Source organism: Mizuhopecten yessoensis, unplaced genomic scaffold, assembly GCF_002113885.1.
Source record: "Mizuhopecten yessoensis strain PY_sf001 unplaced genomic scaffold, ASM211388v2 scaffold716123, whole genome shotgun sequence".
NCBI lineage: Eukaryota > Metazoa > Mollusca > Bivalvia > Pectinida > Pectinidae > Mizuhopecten > Mizuhopecten yessoensis.
The window spans coordinates 6,577-20,362 of NW_018479959.1; positions in this window are offsets into that span (position 1 = coordinate 6,577).

Below are 13,786 nucleotides of genomic sequence, written 5' to 3' on the forward strand. Positions count from 1 at the left end.
ACACAATCTTATATGCAATATATATATATTTAAAATAAATTTACCTTTACATAGAAAAGTTGTTCCGTAGGCGAAGTCTTATTGATCTGAACATTGTATATGTGAAAGCCAACTGTTCCGTCTCCTTTATCATCGAACATGTTGGTATGCGAACCGACCGATATTCCATATTTCTGATGCACTTTTTTATATGATTAAGAAGAAACTTAGTGTCACTATTCTTATGATATGATGGGCGTTCTTTGAAGGCATTGTCGGCTCCCTGCAGTAGCGCATGCGCCGCATTAAGGACAAATGAATGCCAAGGATCTAATGTGCCTGGTTTTATCATGTGATTTTCGACGCATTTTGTTTTACCAGATTTGTTAAAAGACGATTCGAAATAACACCCTAACCTGGCTTCGGTGAATCTCTCTAAGAAACTGTTTTCATAGCGGTATTGTGTAACGTTTATAGACAGAAGGTATACTTACGTATATGAGGTAACACTTTGTACCCGTCCTCATATTCACCAACAGTCATGGTGTTATTCACAACGCATATATCATATTCTTGTGCAAGATGCAAAATAGCGTCTCGTCCGGATTCTCCGAACTCCCCCTCACTGTGTACGACTTGTATATAGTTGACCTTCATCTTGCTGGCTAACTTCACCATCAGTTCCGCTTGTTTGTAGATCGAGGTAGAAACTCGCAAAAATGTCGGGTACATATTGGTGTTACTGAGAATGCGCGCTGACGAACAACAGCCAACCTGTTCAAAAAATCATGAATCATTTTATCTATTCGGAATTATAATATGACGATATTATTTTGAAGTTCAATATAAAGCATGTATCAAGTAATTTACTCAACTCACCTATCACGTATTTATCACTTAACACTTAGCCTTGTGTTAATTTGAACATAGGTCGTTATTTAAGTGATAGATATTGCGCGACGACGACCCGACGTTTACTTGAAACAGTAATACAAATGTAATATAAGCATCGCGTGTTATTTTCATTAAACAGTTCTTCCATCTGTCAGCGGTAGCCGACGTTACCATTTAGGTGTCAACAATCTTGCAAAGGCATTCATAACACCATGCTTGCCTTTGTTATTTTAAAATTAATCACCCCAACATTTTCTTGTGGCAATACCATTCGAGTGAAAAATTATGGTACAACACCAAGAATCTTTTGGTGATATTTTCCGTCCTCAGACAGCATATCCAGTATTCTCTTCTGTGTAACTAAAGGGTCGTTACACGTGTCCATGATTTTGTAACCGATAGTCTTACCTGGGAACATATCGCTAGCTTTGTTAACGATGTCCACAACATAGCGGATTGCTAATGCAACATCTAGTCCGATTTTGGACCGGATACCACCACACGCAAATGGAGAACCTGAGCCTTGGTCGTGCAGGGGCATCAAACCCACAACCATCCAATCTCCCGATAGGTAAATATCCTCAGATGAAAGATCCTTAGTCATACAATCTGGACACGATCCACTACATTGCGCGTAACCACTCAAATCTTGTACACTCTCGATGAAATGGAGAATATCGTTTTCGTAACGGGCTACCTTGAAATGAAATTTAACGATTGGTTATAGGCAATGACTCGCAATATATTGTAACATAGAATATATATATCCCATAGTGTTTGCAAGCAGTGAGAAAAGTGAGGCCTATTTTCGATATGATAAAACAAGCTAACAAACAAAAAGAAGTTTAAAACTAGGCAACTGATGAACTTTGTAACTAGACAACTGATGAACTAGGCAACTAGGCAACTGATGAACTATGTAACTAGGCAACTGATGAACTTTGTAACTAGGCAACTTATGAAATGTGTAACTAAGCAACTGATGAACTATGTAGCTAGCAACTGATGGACTTTGTATCAAGACAACTGATGAACTTTGTATCTAGACAACTTATGAAATGTGTAACTAGACAACTGATGAACTGTGTATCTAGAAAACTGATGAACTGTTTATCTATTAAAAACTGTTTGAGTTTGTAACTAGAAAACTGATGAAATTTGTAACTAGAAAATTGATGAACTTTGTGACTAGACAACCGATTTATATTCTGACTAAGGATTGATTCATTTTGTAACTAGACAAATGAGGAACTTTGTGAAAAGACACTGATGAATTTTGTAGCCAGACAATAACTGATGAACAATGTGCATATGTAATTAATGGAATATTTACCTTGTAAGACATTAAAGCCGGTGTCTAGTATTGTTGTATTACACAGACATTAAAGCTGATGTATATCCTACCACCTTAAAAAGCATTAAATCAAAGCCAGTGCATAACAACGTTTTATATATCACAAACATTATAGATGGTGTATTACGTACCTTGTACAGGATTTAAGCTGGTATATAAAACGCCTGATCATGATAGCGGTATATAACGTAACTTGTAAGGTGTTCGAGCCTTTATAAAACTTACCTTGACTTTACATAACGTTTCTGTTGTCGTTCCGCTGCAATTACCATATTCAAATACTTCATACATCGGTACACGTGGAGAAAGAAGTTGAATTTCACCATGTCTGTCAAACTGAATTGCCAAACCGTCTTGGACAAACGATGAAATTTTAAAAGGAAAATCGGTAAAATTTACTGACATGTTAGACATTATGTTAATCAAAGTACTACGATCGGCTTTCACGAAATCTATGCAGGCGCCGCCGAAGTCTTCTCTGCAGAGTTGTCTGTGAAGTGTCTGCAATGCCAAGGCCATGACATAGGCGGCCTTGATGGAATACTGCACGTAAATAGACTGATCCATGTCCACAACAGGGGCCTCAACCAACCATTGGTTTAAGGCAGCGCGCTCCAACAGGTAAGTGCGATTGGAGGCAATCATCTTCCAATGAACTGCAAATTCGCTGATGTTCCTTGTTGGTGGAGACAGAAAGAACGCTTTTGATAGCACCTTTCTTTCTGTGTGGTGAAAGGTTATACTTCAAGCTGCATCGGAAAATATAATTGACGGGATCTTCCTGTCAACTATTGAATCACACAACTTTATAAAACTTTTAGCGTGAGCATAGCTCCCAAAAAATACGATTCCGTTGACTTGTTTTGCTGATAAATCCATCAGGAGTTGGTCGTACCTTTTGTGGATGCCATCTGATATTTGACCGACTGTTTCTACCGATAAAATACAGATGTTTTCCGAGTTGGCTAATGCCCGAAGATTATCTGTAGTGTTTATAGCATAAATGTCATCTTCCCTTATGACAGAGATGTAGTTCCAGTTTAACTTTTTCAGAAGAGCGACGATAGTCTGCAATAAAAATACTCGGCTTGGTAAAAGAAAATGCCTGGTAAGAATGTTTTATGAATTAGCTGTTAATGAGTCACTGTTTAATATACAAATATATAACTTCAAGTTTACTGATAACAAAGCAGTTTTATGTTATAACAATGCAGTGGCATTTCAAGGATAAATAACGCCTGTGCAAACTAATGTCACTATCTTTTCGTTGCTTAACTTGTGCTTATGTTGCTTCTAAGAAAGTATACATGATAGCAGACGTAGCCTTCTCTTAATTTTGAAGTTACCGTCTTCTGTAGAGGCCGTAGCTTAATTTTAATTTTGAATAAACCGTCCTCTGTAGAGGCCGAAACCTACTCGTAATTTTGAGGTAACCGTCTTTTGTGGAAGCTAAAGTCCTCCTGATTTTGAAGGAACCATCTTCTGTACAGGACGTAGGCTTCTCTTAAGTTTGAGTTAACCATCTACTATAGAGGCCGTAACCTACTCTTTTTTATGTAACCGTCTTCTGTAAAGCCCATACTACCCTTAATTTTGAAGTACACGTCTTCTGCCTCAGTCGTAGCCTACTCTTTATTTATGTGAGCGTCCTGTATAAAGGTCAGAACCTTCTATTGCTTCTGCGGTAAGTGTCCTCAGTAGCGACCTAAGCCTACTCCTATTTCTGAAGAACGCTGCCTTTATAGAGCCCGACTCCTTCATTTATTTCTGTGTTAAGTGTCCTCAGAAACGGCTGCGGCTTAACCCTATCTCTGAAGTATGCTCATCTATAGAGGCCTAAGCATTCTTTTATTAATGACTTAAACGTCCTCAGAAGCGTCTGTAGATTTCTCCTTTTAATGCGGTAAGTTTCTTCAATAGAGGCCGTAGTCTACTATTTCTGGAGTGAGCGTCCTCTGCAGAGGCCATCGCCTACTCCAATTTCTGAGGTAAGCAGTACATGTAGAGGTCATAGCTTACTCCTATATTTGAGGTAACTGTTCAAAGTAGAGGCCATCGCCTACTCCTATTTCTGAGGTAACTGTTCTATGTAAAGGCCATCGCCTACTCCTATTTCTGAGGTAAGTGTTCTATGTAGAGGCCATCGCCTACTCCTATTTCTGAGGTAACTGTTCGATGTAGAGGCCATCGCCTACTCCTATTTCTGAGGTAAGCGTTTATGTAGAGGCCATCGCCTACTCCTATTTCTGAGGAAACCGTTCTATGTAGAGGCCATCGCCTACTCCTATTTCTGAGGAAACCGTTCTATGTAGAGGCCATCGCCTACTCCTATTTCTGAGGAAACCGTTCTATGTAGAGGCTATCGCCTACTCCTATTTCTGAGGTAAGCGTTCTATGTAGAGACCATCGCCTACTCCGATTTCTGAGGTAAGCGTTCTATGTAGAGGCAATCGTCTACTCCCATTTCTGATGTAACTGTTCTATGTAGAGGCCATCGCCTACTCCTATTTCTGAGGTAACTCTTCGATGTAGAGGCCATCGCCTACTCCTATTTCTGAGGTAACTCTTCGATGTAGAGGCCATCGCCTACTTCTATTTCTGAGGTAAGCGTCCTATGTAGAGGCCATCGCCTACTCCTATTTCTGAGGAAACCGTTCTATGTAGAGGCCATCGCCTACTCCTATTTCTGAGGAAACCGTTCTATGTAGAGGCCATCGCCTACTCCTATTTCTGAGGAAACCGTTCTATGTAGAGGCCATCGCCTACTCCTATTTCTGAGGAAACCGTTCTATGTAGAGGCCATCGCCTACTCCTATTTCTGAGGAAACCGTTCTATGTAGAGGCCATCGCCTACTCCTATTTCTGAGGAAACCGTTCTATGTAGAGGCCATCGCCTACTCCTATTTCTGAGGAAACCGTTCTATGTAGAGGCTATCGCCTACTCCTATTTCTGAGGTAAGCGTTCTATGTAGAGACCATCGCCTACTCCGATTTCTGAGGTAAGCGTTCTATGTAGAGGCAATCGTCTACTCCCATTTCTGATGTAACTGTTCTATGTAGAGGCCATCGCCTACTCCTATTTCTGAGGTAACTCTTCGATGTAGAGGCCATCGCCTACTCCTATTTCTGAGGTAACTCTTCGATGTAGAGGCCATCGCCTACTTCTATTTCTGAGGTAAGCGTCCTATGTAGAGGCCATCGCCTACTCCTATTTCTGAGGAAACCGTTCTATGTAGAGGCCATCGCCTACTCCTATTTCTGAGGAAACCGTTCTATGTAGAGGCCATCGCCTACTCCTATTTCTGAGGAAACCGTTCTATGTAGAGGCCATCGCCTACTCCTATTTCTGAGGAAACCGTTCTATGTAGAGGCCATCGCCTACTCCTATTTCTGAGGAAACCGTTCTATGTAGAGGCCATCGCCTACTCCTATTTCTGAGGAAACCGTTCTATGTAGAGGCCATCGCCTACTCCTATTTCTGAGGAAACCGTTCTATGTAGAGGCTATCGCCTACTCCTATTTCTGAGGTAAGCGTTCTATGTAGAGGCCATCGCCTACTCCGATTTCTGAGGTAAGCGTTCTATGTAGAGGCAATCGTCTACTCCCATTTCTGATGTAACTGTTCTATGTAGAGGCCATCGCCTACTCCTATTTCTGAGGTAACTCTTCGATGTAGAGGCCATCGCCTACTCCTATTTCTGAGGTAACTGTTCTATGTAGAGGTCATTGCCCACTCCTATTTCTGAGATAACTGTTTTTGTAGAGGTCATCGCCTACTCCAATTTCTGAGGTAAGCAATATATGTAGAGGTCATAGCCTACTCCTATTTCTGAGGTAACTGTTCTATGTAGAGGTCATTGCCCACTCCATCGCCTACTCCTATTTCTGAGGTAAGCGTTCTATGTAGAGGCCATCGCCTACTCCCATTTCTGAGGTAAGCGTTCTAGCTAAATACCGTAAGTAAATATATACACTGTAATTGTATTTCTCTATATCCACAGTAGAGTACATGGCATTTGTAAGGAGAAGGGTATCCTTCAGTATTCATACTTATTTACTGTAGCAGATCTTATGTTGAGGCAGCATAAATCATTCAACATGCAAGCACTGCTGTTTTTATTGAGGAAGTAATTCACCTTATTGTTAAATCACCCAGGAAAACCACGAGTGTTCACCTTGACTTGTGTGTCGTCGGGAGGGATAACTCGGAACAGGTTGTTATACGTATCCTTGTTGTTGAAGATCGATGAGGTCGGCTCGTACACAATTTGTGGAAGTCTGTTATGTTCGGGTAGGGAACTCAGGATTTTGGAGGTTATATTCATATCCGCACATGTACTCGGACCAATTACACCTACACACACACATACACAAAATATTAATATCTGATCTTTTAATCGTTTCTTTAAAGATATTGTTCTGTTACCAAAAGTCAAATAACAATTATTATTTTGACGATGTAATGCTATAAACTTTACAAGAAACCCCATTTTAAGAGGTACTTTTGTCAAGCCCTCTAAACTCTAGATATACTGATATGACTGGCCCTTCTTACGTGTGAACACATATCGAGTTGAAGCATTAAAAAATGAATTATCATTATATTTTTTATTTAATAGTTCATTTTGGTACACAAAATTCTTTAATATTTCTTTATTATAAGAATTGTCTGGACTTTAGGCGGACTTAAGTCCACCTGGAAAAGGACTATCATTTATTTGGTCAGCATTTTTGCAATATTTAAAGACATTTGGAAAGTAAAGGGAAAATATAACAATGGTGAGAAGAGAAAGACATACCCTAATAAATAAATTATCTGTGGCTTACACATGAGGTAATTCAGATAAACTAAAATCATAAAAAAAAAAGATAAAATCATTTATTTAACTCAATTTTTTAAAAGTAGACTTTGTTCAGATGTGTTGAAATGTCTCATTTAGTTGATTTAAATATAGTGTTGCAAGTGTGTCATGTAATTTTGGAGACATATAACTTATGAGTTACTTTGTAAAAAGGTTTTAATACTATTCCAACAATGACTTCAAAGAAAAAAAATACACAGACAAAACTTTAGCTCAAGAATATTCAAGGTCTATTAAGGTTCATTGTTACTTGCCGTCTGGTTTTATGTGTTCATGTACCATAGGTTTAAGCAATAAACACCGAATTAATTGATAAGTAATTAATACGATATATCGTGTTTGTTTATAGGATACTTTAGTTACAAGAAGCATCTCATTTAGCTAAAAAGATTAGGTTGTTTTGGTAACAAATATCAAGGAAGCTTACCATAGTAATTATTAAATGCAGATGGAACATGGGAAAAAAACGTGGTAATGATTTCGTTCTCTTCGTCCATTATGACGTTATAACTTTCATGGTTTATAAAACAGGACAAAATTTAAGCATGTTTGTATGTTTTCATGGAAGACAAAATATATTCTTTAGCTTACCCATGATTGTTTTGTCGTCCATCTCACTAACCACATGTGCTGTTTGCAGACTAGAGAGTTGTGGAGAGCGACACGTTCTGTAAGGCTGCAGTACTGTACGGAATCAGGCAAGAGTAATATTATTTCGCCGTTTTGAGTGATAAACTATATATAATTCATTCACTGTTGACCCCGCCTGACCCACGGCTTGTACTACTGTTGACCCCGCCTGACCCACGGCTTGTACTACTGTTGACCCCGCCTGACCCACGGCTTGTACTACTGTTGACCCCGCCTGACCCACGGCTTGTACTACTGTTGACCCCGCCTGACCCACGGCTTGTACTACTGTTGACCCCGCCTGACCCACGGCTTGTACTACTGTTGACCCCGCCTGACCCACGGCTTGTACTACTGTTGACCCCGCCTGACCCACGGCTTGTACTACTGTTAACCCCGCCTGACCCACGGCTTGTACTACTGTTGACCCCGCCTGACCCAAGGCTTGTACTACTGTTGACCCCGCCTGACCCAAGGCTTGTACTACTCTTGACCCCGCCTGACCCACGGCTTGTGTATTCGTTCATGATGACAACCGAAAGCCACCAGAACTAAGGGAGAGAACCCACGAAAATTTACTGGAATCCATAGAACTGACGCAAGAAAAAGTTATTACGGCCATAAGATCAACTAACCCTAACAAAGCTCCTAGACCCGACAACCTACACCCAAAATTCATTGTTGAAACTTGTGATGCAATAGACAAACCACTACAAATCATATTAAAAAAAGTCATTAGATGAGGGTGCATTGCCGAAAGATTGAAAGGAAGCGAACGTTACACCGATATTTAAAAAGGGTACCAAAACCAACCCAGGAAACTATCGCCCAATTAGCCTTACCTCGGTTCCATACAAAATTCTACAAAAAAATATCCGAAACGAACTAATGGCTTACCTGGAAGGAAACGAAATATTTACCAAACACCGACATGGCTTCCGTCCAGGAAAATCATGCACCACCCAACTATTAGAAATCCTGGAAGAATGGAACAAGACACTTGACGAGGGGAAAATTGTTGACGTAATCTACCTGGATTTTAGCAAAGCCTTGGACAAAGTGTGTCATAGGCTTCTAATCTACAAACTGGAAAAATGTGGGATCAAAGGACAAATCTTAAACTGGATTAGAGCATTCCTGACAGGACTATCCCAACAAGTCGTAATCAAAGAGTCTGCCAGTACTAAGCGGGGTCCCACAAGGGAGTGTACTCGGGCCAATTGTGTTCTTGATATATATCAATGACATGCCAGATGTATTAGAGTGTACTACTAAGCTCTTATACGGCCCCACCTCGAATACGCTTCAACGATATGGTCACCCCTGTATACCAAGGACAAAAATTACAATTGAAAAAGTCCAGCAAAGAGCAACGAAAAGAGTAACAACACTAACTAACAAATCATACGCTGAACGTCTAAGAATACCCGGTCTACCAACCCTGGATTACAGGAGGCAGAGAGCAGACATGGTCAAAGTGTACATAATCCTTAATAACATCGACAAACTTGATAAGGATAAACTATTCCAACACTTCGAATACAGATCTACAAGGGGGCACTCCAAGAAGCTGTTTAAAAGGCCCTACAAAAAGCTGATCACAGGAAACTTCTTCAGTAATCGCATTATTAAACCGTGGAACTCGTCGCCTGAGGAAGTGGTCTCATCATCAAGCCTAAACTGCTTCAAGGAAAGACTAAACAAGTTCTAGAGAAAACACCCGAGGAAATTTAACCCCTTATATTGGTATTAAGATAGGATCTACCATTCCAATACCATACTTAACATCAAGTGACTCAACTAAAAACATATAGGGATTGAGTTTGTATGCAAACTTTACAACGTAAGGGCTCAACCCTTTTATCTACATGTATGGGAACAAACGAGTGGAATTGTTTTTAAAATTTTAAATCACATTATTACTATAGACATTGCTACACTACTATGATTAAGGAAATAATAAGTGCGCAACCGGAAAAGTAAGTCGCGAGTGAACGAAATAACAATGATGCATCACCACAAGCTTGAACTAGCTTTCAACGATTCAGCAATTCAGAAGTGATGACAAAATTCGCATTGTAAATTTCCCATTACAATATCTTTTTCACACGTTTATCAAATTATTATATCCGTTGATTTAGTTTGTATAAAGTCTCGAGTAGGTTTGTACACGTTTTACAATTTGAGAACTGTACTGTCTCTCTGTTCAATAGTCGACATGGCGAAAAAAGTCCCGAAACGACTTTCGTCTTGTTACCGAACGACCATAGGTGCACAGGAGTCTGACGTTTAATCGGTACATGTATAACAGTCTATATATATATAAAAAAATACCCCGTATACTATAAAAAGAACACGGGGATTTTTTTATATATAGACTGTTATACATATATTGATTAAGCGTCAGACTCCTGTGATAGGTGTTTGAAATTCTGACTTTAATTGAGTTAAAAATCATATAAAAGAAAATAACTGTATAACTAACAAACAAAAACAGGTTTGCAACGACTCCAATGACAACAATCACAAAAAAATCTTCATTTTTTATAGTAATACCATTATTTTTGTATATGATTTTTATCTCAATTTACAGTCAGAACTTCAAACACCTGTGAAACGACTTGACACCCAAAGAGGTTTTAATTTCTTAGGTTTAAAAGCTGTATCATAATCAATGCACTATTCACACTTCCAGTACTACGACGTATTTTAACCTGTGTCATACAAGAATTAATTTTATCTCAAGCTTTCATATAGTTCTCAATTGTTTGAAAATGAAGATCAGAGGAACAAACTACTATTGAATAAATATATATTTCTACACTTAGTGTAAGTGGAAGAGGGGAACATACAGCCTAAAGTATACTAGAAGGATCATGGTGATGCTGTACATCAGATCACAGGAGTCTGACGTTTAATCAATATATGTATTATAACTGCAGTCTTTATATAAAAAAAAATTACCCTGTATACTATAATGGTTTTTTTATAGTATACGGGGTATTTTTTTATATATATATAGACTGTTATACATATATTGATTAAACGTCAGACTCCTGTGATCAGATATTACAATTCCCTGTCAGACTTGGATCATAAATGTTTACCGAAACATGTCATTACATGTACATCATACATGTACATTTCTTCATGATTAAAGACTGTGATAAAAGGTATTTTTTAAACAGAAGTTAATATTTGCTTGTTTTAGACTCTAAATAACAATTGAGATGGGAATTATTTGAAGAGTGGGGGATAGGGTAAATACAATTCGTCTTCTACCCCGCCCTTATTTTGAGTTACACATGTTGGTGTATAACTATAAATATTATATTATGAATATTGAGATAAAATACAATTTGCCGTTAGTACACCGGGATAATCCTGGAAGGGGGCCATATGGAGTCATTGACCCTCACAAATTAAATTGACCCTTCCAAGTTCAAATTTAATCTTACATAGAATGGTCCCTCTTAATTTTGATAATTCTTATTTCTTACATTATGATTTAAGGGAATTAATGGAAAACACTATAAACATCACTTTCGGATAATATTAATGTTTCAATTAGTGATGAGATGAAGTCATAAGTCAATGGCAAGGTCAAAATGATCTTTTTACTTTTGAGATATATATTTAATTGAAATTGTCAAGAAAAGTTATGAACTTGGTTCTATATTTCACGGTCAATAGGAATGCCAGTATCATGCACACTTATCATTAACCATGCCATTTTTACACAATATTATTTTTGTATTTTCAGTTCATATCTCAACTAAAATTGTCTTAGTGTTACCAGTCTGCCATGATATTTGGGGCCACATTACAGCAACAGATTCACCAGACGTGAAGGACATCAAAGAGGAAGCAGTCATAATCTCTTTAAGACAGTCAGTTGTCAGGGGACATTTTCAGCATAAATAAGGATCCATTGAATCTCATCCCAGAGTGGGTCAAACTAGTCAAAATTGAAATACATCTCCTAAATTCCTTCAAATAGAATACTCTTTTTAGGTTACTAAGCTGTGATAGTTACTCAGCAAAATGTGTTCAAGGTTATATAATTAGCATGTACACGTTACCTTGCTGATCACCAGAATAATATTGATTATAATTTGTCGTTTTAGTGGCTAGTGAGTTTGGATAGGTATATCTGTATCGATGAGCAGTAATTAAAATTAATAACCTGGTAACTGGATAGTTTAAAGCACAGTATACCCTCTGAAAACCCTCTCCGGATGAAATTCACTAGATTTTTATCGAACCACCGTCATCCATCGGTCTGGCGTCAACGTAATACTTTAAACAACTTCTTCTGAATAACCAAAAGGCCCAGGATGTTGATATTTTGGTGGTGAAATGTTGAGATGAATGACCTTGACTTATATTCAAGGTTGCAATAAACAGGAGCCCTAGGGTTGTGATATTAAGCAATTGATATGTTAAAATGAGGGAGATATGATGTATGTGGAATTGAATGACATTGACTAGCATTCAAGGTCACAGGTCAAATGTGTAAATTCCTGTAAAATAAATGACTATTTCTGAATACCAAATAAATCTTGGGTGATGATATTTAGCCAATACCATGCTGGGATAAAGGATTATAAAATATATTCCAATGTTGTTGAATGACCTTGACTCAATTTTAGAGTGACAATATGTTAAAATTGTTAATCATCTTCTGAATAATCAAGAAACCTAGTACATTTAGGCACTCACATGCTATGATAATGTGCCGTCTAGTTTTTTCAAATGAATGATCCTGACCCAATTTCAGGGCCATATGTTTAAATTTGTTAAAACATTTAATTGACGTCTGAATAATAAAAGAGGCTGACTGAAGTCCATGACTTTTTGCGATTTAGGTTAAAGGTTTAAATCAATATGATGTGTTAAAAGTGACTCAATTGCTATAACAACCAGCTAAGTTCAAATAAAAAAAATGTTCCAAGTCGTCCAACAAAGATTCACAAAGATGAAAAAAAAAAAAAAAAAAAAAGGGGTAAAAAAAAAAGATCTGCCAAAAAAACCCCAAACATGCATAGTCTGATTGAACAGCTTAAAGACTTTCTTGTACTCTTTTTGATAAACATGTATTTTTTCCAACAGCTTGAAAAATTCAAAATACTCCAGGTGAGCTATCAAGGCCCCTTGGCCTCTAGTTTGGGAATAAAGTGAATAGATCTCTAGGCAAATTATGTTTTTAACCAGTAGGTAGACTAATAGAGTTATAAGGATTCATGTTTTGATATTTCAGATTTTTTTTACTATTCCTTAAGTATATATATATCTTTAGTCACATTGTTATGGAATATAGATTCTATTCAGTTATAGCCTTTGGTTGAGGTCGACACCTGGATTTATCGACCCGAGAAAAGATATATCAATTCTATTTTTAGAAACACCCAGTCCTTCAACAAAAATCCCACGCTCCAAGTCAATATCGGTTTTAATCGGTGAACACGTGATGCACTTCTGGCCAATCATTTGTCGGGAATAATCTGAAAAAAACCCAACTGATATCACCTGTATACCAATATCATTATTACTAAAAATGTACTGAAAATTTGTTTGAAATATATGGTGATTTCTTATTTTGAGTAATTCCATGATGATGTACTCTTGTAACTTATGTTGTGCTTGTTTTGACCAATAAAATTTCAATTAAAGAGGTTCCACATTTTTTATCATGTTTATCTTACTGCAGTTAGTTATTGATATTCATTTTTATCAACAAGTGAATGAGCTGATGAGAGTTTTTCTATTTAAAACTTCAAAATTAATAAACTATCTCTATTGAGATGAAGAAGCAAAATATGTTGAGGAGTTTTGGAAATTCATTGTACCATATGTTTTTATGAGATTCGATTAATTCACACTATTAAGCCGACATTAGCAAGTTTCATGTTCGTGTTGAGTGCAATTCCTTCAGTTCCTTTTACTATAACACCTGATATCTTTTCAAAATCGTTTTCAAAAGTCTTGGTCAAATCATTCTTGGATTGAAACTTGACTGCTTATTTTGGTATTCTTCTTATTACAATAACAATGATAAGATGTGTGT